Below are 12,567 nucleotides of genomic sequence, written 5' to 3' on the forward strand. Positions count from 1 at the left end.
AATGAAATGGTTACTTGCTTTCGTTTGTCTTTGCTATATACATTCATTAGCTTCGCGTTTACGGTCTTAACGGTTTTGCGCACAACCGGTCGGCATTTGCATTGCAAACATGCAATTGCATGACGGTGATGCAATGCAAGAGTGACTGTGTGCAAAAGGAAATAAGAAAAATAGATCATATTGTATTGTACATGCATAATTAGACGTATTTTTTTACTATAAATTGAAGGGCGAAATTAACCAAAATACAGAGCATGAGAAAAGGTAAGGGGCAATAATCTGAACATATTATATTACAAAACGACCAATTATATGAAATTACCTAGTAATAGAAATTGTCATGTAATGCGAAGCACATTCCAAAATATCCCGAATTTCATAAACCAAAATATGATTAACCCTAATATTTAATAATAGACATAGGGTCATAATAAGCAGTTGCTTGCTTTTCTTTGTCTTCGCGCTACACATTAATTAAGTTTGCGTTTTAGGGTGAAATTGGAGTTTGCTCACAGTCGGGTAGTATTTGCATAACGCACATGCAATTGCACTACGGTGATATAATGCAAAAGTGACTGTGTGCAAATGAAAATAAGGACAAATGGATCATATTTTATTGTACACGCATAATTAGACTACCTTCTAGTATCAATCCAAGGGCGCTATTATCCGACATACAGAGCATGAGAAACGGTAAGGGACAATAAACTGAACATATTATATTACAAAACTGAGCAATGATCTGAAAAATTTAAACGTATCCATAATTTAATTGGTTTTCTTTCTCTTTGGGGTACTTGAATGAACACTTTTATCACCTTTGCGTTTTTGGTCTATGGAGTGTTGTTCTGCATTCACATTACCCTTAGCTGCGGCCCCGTACTCATCCTCATCCTCATCCCCAACCTCTTGCTCTTCGATCCAAGCTTCGTCCTCATCTTCCCGTTCTTCTTCCTCTTCTTGTTCGTCTTCTTCCTCTTGTTCATCTTCTTCATGCTCTTCTGGTACCACAATTTTGGTCTTTCCTTTTCTAACTATGTTATGTTTAAATTTTGGGCGAAACTCCTACATACAGGGAAACATTGACATATATAAATAATCAATTTTGTTTAAAATTACAGAATGTAACATATTATTAAATCGAATGGGGCAATGAAGGTAACAAACTTACATGTACTGCATCATCAGCTAAGACGTCTTGACCAATATCTTCACTTGCAATGGTTGTCCCCTTAGTGTTCTTCAATATCTCCTGTTACGATATAACATCGTTCATGTTCATTGTTGGTCTCAATATAACATCGGTGATGTTTGTTAATTTTATGAAATCACAATGAAATAAAGTTGAATTGACTCACAATCTCTTGCTGTAGGCGCCTAATCTCTATGCTTGCTTCTAATGAAGTTGAAAATAGTAGGGCATTCAACCCAACATTGAGCTCTAAAATCTTGGTTGCAGATTCAGCAGTTACCTACATTTAGACACATGCAATTGCAATAATCACCATTGGAAGCCATGAACTAGGAATAAATTATGCAATGGAAACTACTTACATGCGTTACACCATCAGGTAATGGTAGATCATCGCTATCTTGTCCATGGGGTATCCGCATAAGTTTACTTCCATTATCGGAGACCCAGCTTGGTATTCGCACTGACCATGCCTGAGGCGAGATGTTTCCAACCCTTATATTGGCACTTTCGGGAGTTCTATGTTGTCCTTCCTATGGATTAAGATAGCATGTTAGTTTGTAGAAAAAAAAAATCAATTTAATGCAGGAAAAGGAATTCACATATTACATATTGGAAAAAAACAATAATTAAGCATTTTACAACTATGTAAATAAATGCATACTTAATAAATGTAAACGATAACAAGACACTCGATCTTCAAACTCCTAATCGCTTATCATACCTCGGGTTCAATGAAACTCTGTCCATCCGGTAATGGTGTCGAAGGATTGTTCACATCAACTGCAACTTTGTCATTTAATTTGCTACATTCTTCATCCTTCTTCGTCACAACATTCTCACCACCTTCATCGGGTATTTTTAGTGCCTCGTCCTCTTTAGTTTGATTTACATATCCATGTCCCGGAAGAAGATGTTGTCTTACGTCTTTCATGACGGAGCTTACTTCACTTATTACCTTCTCAATGAGTTCCAACATTGAGCGCTGGACCTCGGCTTGTATTATTGGCCCCAAAGTGATAGCAAGTCCTTCAACATAGTGCTTCACCTCGGCCTGTATTAATGGGACCAAACTGATAGCAATTTCTTGACTAATTCTTTCAAGGTTTACTCCGGACACTTCATTCGTTGTACTGTGCTTTGAAACAACCTGAACGATAGGACTATCAAACCCACCTTGCTTTCTAACCCATTTAATCAATTTCCACGCCGAGTTGTTGTCCCAAGACACAATGGGATCCAAAGATTTATCAACATATACTCCATAATGGACAATTGAATCGAAATAGAATAGTTGGAGAAAAAGCAATGACCCATTTACATATGCAACTTTCTTCGCTTTGAACGACCTAACACCTTCACGTAAGAAGTTGAATCCATGGTCGGCCCAGTTCTTGCTCTCTATCTTCCCTGGGATCGTCAAGAAAGTTAAATAGTTCCCGGTCACTGATGGTAAAGATGTGGGGCAAAGTACGGTGCCAAGTGCAAACATCACAAATCGAACTTTAAAGACCTCATCCACATTTTCGCACTTTTCCAACTGTTCAGCTAAACTCCTTACTAATTTCTTTTACCATTTCCACCGAAACTCTTCACTAATTGTTTCACCTTTTCATTTTTTACCGGACAACCAAGTTCAACATCCTCACCGGTGTTCTTAAGACCCATAACACGCCCGAAGTCAACGACACTTATTCCAAACACATTGCCGTGCAGTTCTATAGAAGACGTATCAGGATTGAACCTTTGAATCAAAAATTGGCATAGTTGGTGGTGTAAACGAGTGCAGGACAAAGATGACACGTTACCGATTTCAATAGCATTAATTGCTAACCGCTTCTCATTCGACAATTTTTCCACCGTACGATGGAATCGGTCCGGTCTACATCTAGTGATAAAACCCATCTCATTCACTGAGTCGTTTACTTGCCCACTCGAACCTTCGAAGGCAGAACCATATGTTGCCTTCTCTTTAAGGTTCAATTTCCTCCACTTATTAACAATCTCTTTTTGTACCTGAAAAAATAAATTCTCATTAAAAGAGCCTTTTTAATAAAATAATTAATAAACTGACCCAATCCATTGCCATCTCTCACCTTACTGTCCAGCTTTGCATTTGCCACTTTCTCCATTTCATGTTGTTCTTTTTTCCTGTAAATAATTTATTTTTAATAAAAAAACCATCATAATATTAAGCAACCACATTTCCAATTTTTAGATGTACATGTAACTTACATGAAATTAAAAAATGCATCTCGGCCAACTCTTGATTGTTGCACATTAATCTCGGCCTTGCGCTTTCCATTCGCTTCTCCCATTTTTTGAGCTTCCATAACCTGCACAAATCAAGTACACAACACTATCATGCAATTGTCTCTAGCGCCGAGAATTTGAATACTAATACAAAGCCTAATACACCCTAAACGCCCTAAACACCACAACATCACATTGCCTAATTACAAAAATACGGGGACCTGGATTTTCACACAGTCGCTTAGTAATTGCATATACTGATATGCAATTGCACGACACTACTTGTAAGTGCATTAGCCCTCGATTATAACATTGCACAAATAATGCACACAACCCACCCATGCATTTCTCTCTTGGTCCGGGATTCTCAATCCTTTCAAATCCCAATCCAAATCTTAACCAATCCTAACATTACACTTCCGGAACACTTTACACTCTATAACAAAATATTCAAAAACACAGTCAAACCTACCTACCTACCACGAAGTCACCTCATTTGCATAATTTAAAAACAAAACTATATACACTAATTGCAGTGACTTGGATTTGCATACATGCAATTAGTAATTGCATATAGATATATGCAATTGCATGACAACATTTAAAATTGCGTGAACATTACAACCATGAATGTGAGATACCCAAATCACCTCACCACACTTTGAGAATGAGAAACCCACTTCATCTCATGAATGTCAGAAACCTACTTCACCTCTTACCCCAAATTATCACCACATAATTTCAATTAACAATAACATAAAACATAGTGTTAACTTACTTTCAGAAGGAGCAAATACCAAATGCTTTCACAAGGGCTCGATTGCAGATGAGAGGAGTGCCAACAACCCACCAATGACTAGAAAAACTGAATTCCAATTCCTATTATCAACCCCAAATGCTAACCCCTAAAATTATCACCAAAATCCAAACCCTAAAATAGGGGGTTTTTGACAATGATGACAAAGAAGAGAAAGATGTTGCAGAGAGGTGGAAGAAACTTTCTACAAAAGAAGAGTTGAAGAAGATGACTTTGAAGACTACGAAGAAATCAGTTTGAAGTTGAGCTAGATGAGTTTAAGGAAGAAGACGACGTCGACTGTAATGCTCGCGTGAAATCATTTCACCTGTTGATCTTAGTAGCAGGTTTCCAATTTTTTTTTTTTTTTTTAAAAGGCATGTGCCTCTCATGTGATCGGCTCCACAGAATTACTTCATCGGGTCTAATCTGTGCACACAAACGTTTAAAGTCAAGATGATGGGTCTAATCCATATTATTGTACTATCAAAAAGATCAATGAATAATTTCGTGATACCAACCATAAACAACTAATAATCTTTGGAATATCATTCCACATCAGGTTTTGCACTACAAAATTGGATTCAAACCCCATATGTTTCTCAATTATATTTTTGTGGTTGGTTTTATATTCAAAGGCTCAAGAAAAATGATTTATGATTATTTCTATAATGTTGATTACAAATTATACCGTGTGTCAAAAATGTGTGTTTCTTCTTTGGGAGCTTCTATTTAGACACACTTTTCCTTAAGTTAACTCTATTTTTATTTTTTGTTGTCAACGGGGTCTAGTCCAGTGAAAAATGACATTGACTTGCAAATTATAAGTCCCAGATTCGAATCCTCATGACATCATATATAGTTGTGTGTGTGAGAGAAATTCCACTCTCTTGTAGTTTACACTATCTCACCGTGAGATTTCCTTGTCCACGGAACCCAAGCATCCATCTCCACTGCCAACCACCAAAACTGTGAGATTGAGACCCGAAAAAGGTATAGCATCCCCCTACCAAAGAATGAGCATTTGGACTGAAAATTTGGGTCATATCAATGATGTAACGGTCCACCATAGTTGGTTGAACCTCTACTTGAGCATTCGGTGGTGTGATGTTGTTAAGTAAAGTATCGTTCTCACGAAGAGTGATTTAATTTACTAAGTACCGATTGTAAGAGTATTGGAACTTTCGATTTCACCATAGCCAATTCTACCCAATTCCCTTAGCATGTTAATCCTAATTAATCTCCATGTTGACAGTTGATTTTCTCTACTTTATTCGATACTCCATCCTTGGTTATACCAGAAGTATTCTTTACCAACCCACTCTATCCATAGTAATGGAATTAAGATAATAAGAACCCATTAAGTTCCTTGAAAAACCTGCAAAACAACCACATAAGTCATGACAAACATCCATGTCTAATCATGCAACCCATGACATCTATTACAAAAAGCAAAACTTGAAATTGGACATCCATGTCGAAACCTCCTCCTTTCCTATTTATATGCTTCCTAACTTACTGTTCTAGTTGGGAATCAACATTTCCCCCAACAAAGAGGAATAATGGGCTAATTCTAACCTTATTTAGACTTCCTTATTCAACAACGTAGATAAAGAAGTAAAATCAATTAAACTAATTAAGTCTCCCAAAGCCACTTGGAAAGCTCCCCTACGTCAAACTCAAAATCTGCCCATATAGTGAAATTCCCTATTTGCTTATGCTCAGGCACGTCAAGTTGAAAATCGACAAGCAAATACCTGAGAATTGCCATTCCAATTTGCGAAACCAAACTACCTAATTGGTAATTGCCAAACGAACTTTGTCATTCAATTCTTCTCCATTCAAGCTCCAAATTTCTATTAGGTTCAATCCCTTCAAAATACTCACAAAACTAATTAAAACCAACAGTTTAACTCAAAACCATAGCAATATGACAAGTAAAAGAGATATAATAAATAGGCAAAATTTCAACATATCATATAGGTTGACCAAAAAAAATATATTTTTGTAGAGCAAGAGACTCGTAGCTCAAGTGGAGCATAAATTTGATATACCACCCCTTCACCAATAGTAGACTTGGCATTCGTGTTGTGTTTGCAGTGTTCGTGTCAACCCGCTTTTCTTAACATGTTGACACGACACGACACAATAGGAAAATAGGTGGAAAATGTCAAACATGAACACGACCTGTTACAATTCAAGAATTACACAACACGAGCCATTTCACTCGTTAAGAATTAAAAAAAATTAAAAAATTGAAAACTGAAAAAGAAAAAAAAAACCACCTATAGAACCACTGCTCAGTCCCCCTCTTCCTCTTTCTCGCCTTATTCCCCAATTCATAAACCTCAATTAATGACTGTTAAGGCCCAAAAAATCCATGGCTTGGCCCAAATGAATTCTCGGCTCAGCGCAATACCTTATTGAGAAAAAATCCAACTTGGAGCACACAAAAGTCCTCCATGAACGAGTCACACTCCACGTGCCATGCAAAATACATAATCTGTCATGCTAGGAATCGAGATTAAGATTATAAAATGCAAATCCATGCTAATTATCTCGTCAAGCATAATAATTAAAAGCATGCCAAGTGATATGCCATGCCAAGCGACATGCCATGCCAAGCAGGAAATCATTATTACACACCCAACCACGCTACAAGTCTAAGTGGGCCCAAGCCACTCGAATGCCCGGGGCTTGCTTGAGTGGGTTGTGGTATGGATGGTAATAAGTTGTCATGAGGCCCATTGATGGGCCGAAAAATGGAGGTTCCGGGTTGCTTGGGAGTCTCGGAACCCAAGCCCATTTCTTAGGCCCAAACATATAGATGAGCACAAAAGGAAAAATAACCCAACCAAAATATCCCAACCAAAAAGCCCAATAAAAAGGTCCACTAAAATTAACCCATATAGCCCAATACTTGATGAGATTAGCCCATATGTTTGGTAGGTTGACTTGCTATCCTAGAAGACCCATACAATTAGAAGTAGCAAGCAGCAAAAACTCCATCTCTTGGCTGAAGGATAAAGCCATGAAGAAGCATGGAAGACCACGTGGGTTGATGGGAAGGAAGAAACAAGTTTCAAAGCAAAAAAATATGCAAGGACCCAAGGGATATTAGCATGTAAGCTGCCAGGGGGAGAATCACCCTTCAAACCAGCGTGTGCACCTATTTGCTTTCCTTCAATCAGATCTGGCCAGGGAAGGAGGAAGGAAAGAAGAAGAAAAATAGCTAAGAATGGAGTCTCCCACTAAATAGCTGTGGGAAAGGGGGCCTTGAGCTCCCAAAATTCCTGATTTTGTGCAAATAGACAGAGGAAATTTTAATAAGATAGGAAAAGTCAAGGGAAGAGATGAGAAAGGAAGGGAAAAACTTGACCAAATTGGGTAGAAACCATTAGGGTTTCTTGGGAAAGGATAGTTTCCAGCGGCTATAAATGAGGCTTCTTATACCTAACGAATCATCCACAACCAGAGAGCGAGCTTCCTCTCTTACTTGCAAAAACCCAGCAATTTCGTGTACTATTCACCCTTCTTCCCCATTTTCCCTCTTCTGGCAGATTGCTCTAATATTTGACAGAGTCACTGTCAAGCTGCCGGAAGAAACACTCAAGCCACCCTTTTCTTTCTCTCCCTTATTTCTTAGCCAAATCTACTTGCAAACCTTTCATCTTTTATATGGGCACCCTCTTTTCCTTCCAAGAACACGTAATCTTCCTTGTAGTGCTAAACTCATGCCAATTTTGCTTCCATGCCACGATTTTCTCATGCCAAGCTAAGAACTCATCTGTAAGCACTAAGAATCTATCTGTAAGCAGCTGTCATTTTCATTGGTGAAGGTAACTAAGGTGTTTTCTAAGGGTTTACTACCCTGTCGAAATATTTTGGAGCCTAATCTTTGAACTCAGACACAGGGGATATTTTTCTTCAGTTTGCTCCTTACGGTAGCCCGACCCATCTGTAGCTGCCAGAAGAAAAAGACCCCTACAATGACACAACCAGTCTAGTGAGAGAGATAGTTCACTGAAGGAAGAGGAGGAGGAAGAGAGAGAGAGAGAGAGAGAGAGAGAGAGAGAGAGAGAGAGCTATGTTTGGTTTTTGAGAAAAATAATGAAAAGAGAAGAAACTTATAGAGAGAATGACAGTGGGAGAGTCGGGGGAATGAGGTAGGAAAAGAAGAAAGAGAAGGAGAAAAAAGAAAAAAAAAAGAGATAAATTTACAAAAATGTCCGTGAGCTTAACGGGTTAATGGGTGTTGAAGAAAAATGTCAACCTCCCAACATAATTTAACCACCACTAATTAAATAATGGGGTTTTATTATTTTAGATTTGACCCATTCGAGATGCGGTGTCTCTTAATTATAATCCCTTACTTCAAGGGAACAACCTTTGATTCTATCTTATAGAAACAGAATGTCTGTGTTTGGTTTTGCGGCTGCTCCTAAGTCGAACTTTAGGATGCCTACGTATCCCTTACAGGAATCAACCCACTCGTAATTCAAAGAATTGCAATAAATAAATGACTCATTGCAAGGAAAATTTGATTTGAATTGTATTGAGTGAATTTAGCTGAATAAACCAGGAATTCGATTTTGAATTGTGTTTGGGGTGAATTTGGTTAAGAATAAACCAGAGCTTTTGTTTGGATTTAAGATTTGGGCAGTTGCATCTAGATTGAGTCATTAGATTGCCTACATACCCTTTTGAAGGGATCAAACCAACGTAGTTCAAAATTGATTTGGAAATTAATGGGTAAGTGTGGCCCACTAATTAATAATTTGTGTCTTTGAGACAATTTGAAGATGTTGACATTTTCACAAGTAGATGACCTATAGGAAAAATTAGAAATTAATAGGTAAGTGTGGCCTACTAATTGAGAATTTGTGTTTGAAAGATTTGAATTTAATCTCATTGAAATTTGTATAGGTAGATGATCCATGGGAAAAATTGGATGGTTTTGTACAATTTTTCTTATTGTCAAAGTCCAAGAAAAATAATGAGCAATTTTGATTAACTCACTAATTTTCTAAAATTGACATTTGCACTTGAAAAAGTGTTTTGGCGAATTTTGTTAGGATAAACCAGGAATTCAAATTTGGTTGCTGTTGCGTCTATTGGAATGCTAGACTGCCTACGTACCCTTACCACTTGAGATTTGGCTTGGTTTTGTACCACTTGAGTATTCACTTGACAATTTGAGAATTGAGTATTCACTTGACAATTGAGTATTCACTTGACAATTTAAGCCCATTAATCCATAATTTGTGAATTTGAGACTTTGTACCAAGTGTTTGCTAATTGAATTTTTGATGGAGAAACCCATTGGGCTTGAAACTTGCCATGGAATGCACAATTATATTCTGGACCGTCAAGCCTTGAGACGTTGGTTCGAGACTGCTAGATCATGGTACATGTCTGGCATCTTCACAATGCCATGGGCATAACACTTTCTGTTTGGGCTTTGAACCTTGTCGCATAGTCTTTGTGACTTTGTGCAACGAAGTCATGTTTTATGGGGAAATCTTAGACTCTCGATCTTTATATATTTTGTACTGTTGTAAAGTATAAAGTAGTGGAGCCCACTTACTATTTGTTTGTAGACTTTGGTGCATGAGTTTATTCACGGGTGAATAGTGAATAGTGAAGATGATTGGATAGAAACATTACGGGTGCCATTTATCATGCCTATAAATAGGCAATCCTTCTGCCTGCAAAGGAAGAGAGAGAAGACAGAAGAGAAAGGGAAACGGAAAGAAAAAGAAGAGGAAAGAAAAAGAAGAGGAAAGAAACAAAGAAGAGGAAAGAGAGAAGAGGAAAGAAAGAAGGGAAAAAGAAAAGAGGAAAGAGAGAAAAGGAAAGAGACAAGAGGAAGAGAAGGAAGAAAGAGGAAAGAGAGAGCAGAGAGAAATTCTCCTAGAGAGAAAATTCAGTGAGCCACACATATTGTAAACACTAAAGTTGTAGCCCTATTATTTTACATAGTGAAAAGTTACTACTGCTGCTCTCCAGGGACGTAGGCATAGCCGAACCTCGTTAAATACTGTGTCTCATGTACTTTACGTGCAGCTCAATATTCGCACATATTCCAGGTTATTTTATAACACGTTATCAGCACGAGAAGCTCTCAGGTATAATTTTTGTGCTGCACTATTATTTATACTACTAACCATTATGTTGATGTAAGGAAGAAAAGAAGAAAAGCCAACATAATTTGTCTAGCTTTCAAACTAATGAATCATGGTGTTGATAAGATTCCAACGAAGAAAAAAAAAGGGGGGTTGGAAAAGCTTCCTACAGTAATTTTCACTTTCTTATATTTTTAGTGGTGATTTTATTCCCACATTTATTTTATTTATGGTATGGTGTAGGTTTATTACCCATACGACAATATTTAAAGGGTGGTGCGGGTTTATCGTCCACGCCTTTGCTTATCTATTTTATTTATGGTATGGTGTAGGTTTATTACCCATACGACAATATTTAAAGGGTGGTGCGGGTTTATCGTCCACGCCTTTGCTTATCTATTTTATTTATGGTATGGTGTAGGTTTATTACCCATACGGCAATATTTAAAGGGTGGTGCAGGTTTATGTCCACGCCTTTGCTTTTATTTAAATGTATGGAGCAGAATTAGTGCTCATACAAGCACGTTTACTTTACCGCACATTTAATTTTATTTAAGGTATGGTGCGGGATTAACGTCCATACAGCAAGCTATTTAATTTATTTAAGGTATGGTGCGGGATTAACGTCCATACATCAAGCAATTTAATTTATGAATTTATTTTACCGCACATTTACATTTATTTAAAGTATGGTGCGGGTTTATCGTCCATACCAGTAATTTATTTATCAGCAATTTATTTTATGGATTAATTGTGCTGTATGATGAGTTTTTTACAGTATGCAGATCAGGACCAGAAGTTCCTTGATCCTCATCATACAATTACATCAGGACTTGAAGATCCTTGATGATGATATTAATATGAGAGCTGGCAGTCTCTCCGGTACTGTATTTGTAAACATGTGATCGGACTTAAGGGTCCTTGATCCCTGACATGTAAATAAGGACCTAGAGTTCCTTAATGATGTAACAGTACCGTATTGGTTCATGGTGCGGTACACATTGATGATAACTGTACTGGCAGATGAATAGATACGTATTCATGACTTGATGAATAGTACTATTAACATGAATAGTGACGTATGCATAAATATTAACCATTTTGGGTAAACCGTCACTATATACAAAAGGGAACCTACAGTTTCATGGTGCCGTACACATGGATGATAACTGTACTGGCAGATGAATAGATACGTATTCATGACTTGATGAATAATACTATTCACATGAATAGTGACGTATGCATAAATATTAACCATTTTGGGTAAACCGTCACTATATACAAAAGGGAACCTGCAGTTCCTTAAACTCATGGATGAGCAATTAAATGAGATGCCAGAAGTTCCTCAAAATATGGACAATTATGTAAGGGCTTGAAGTCCCGAAATATGTACAGAAAATTGTAAAAATGTCCATACCATGAGAATATGTGGCTTTGGCCTGAAGTTCAAAATTTAACAGTGTTGAGAACCTGAAGTTCCAACAATTAAATGGACAACCCTTGAGGTATTATTGCAAATTGTGGTATGCCACATATTTCTTTGGCATAAGAAGATGATGAATTTAAAGTTCGATTTTGTTATAATCGACACCTCAAGGAAGAAATATATTTTGTGAATTCCGGTTGTTAAGAATACACCGCGAAATGGATAATATTAATATAAACCTCAAATAATGAATTGAGGCTCCCCACATATTTTGTTATATCTGGGCCGGAAGCCCATGGATCCAAATATATGAGAGATCCTGAACTTGAAGTTGTGGGTACATAGTAGTTAATGCTCTTCACTACTATATTGCGATATTATCATGGCTTTTACTCAATTCATATTTCATATCCATTTGAAAAGGGCAAATAAATTCTGAGTTTGTGCCCAGGCCAAAAGTTCCGGGCTACCATGCAATTTGGGAGAGACAATGTGGTTATTTGAACCTATAAGGCACAAGGTTCCAAACCGTCATTTTGAAAAGACGTAAAAATCACAGGTGCAAGTTTAAGAATGTGCGCAATTATTATTACAGGAACATACAACAGATAGATTTTTTCCACCTGCAATGAAGGTGCAGGCCCTGTAAAATCTATAAAATTACATTATGTTCTGGAAGCCTCTGAAGGAAGAGGACGGCGCCTCTTAAGCTTGGCCATGAGCTTCTCGTTATCTCCCAAAATTCTTTCATTGGAGACCTGCAGCATGTCTAGCC

Source organism: Prunus persica, chromosome G3 (genome assembly GCF_000346465.2).
Source record: "Prunus persica cultivar Lovell chromosome G3, Prunus_persica_NCBIv2, whole genome shotgun sequence".
In the NCBI taxonomy this organism is placed as follows: Eukaryota; Viridiplantae; Streptophyta; class Magnoliopsida; order Rosales; family Rosaceae; genus Prunus; species Prunus persica.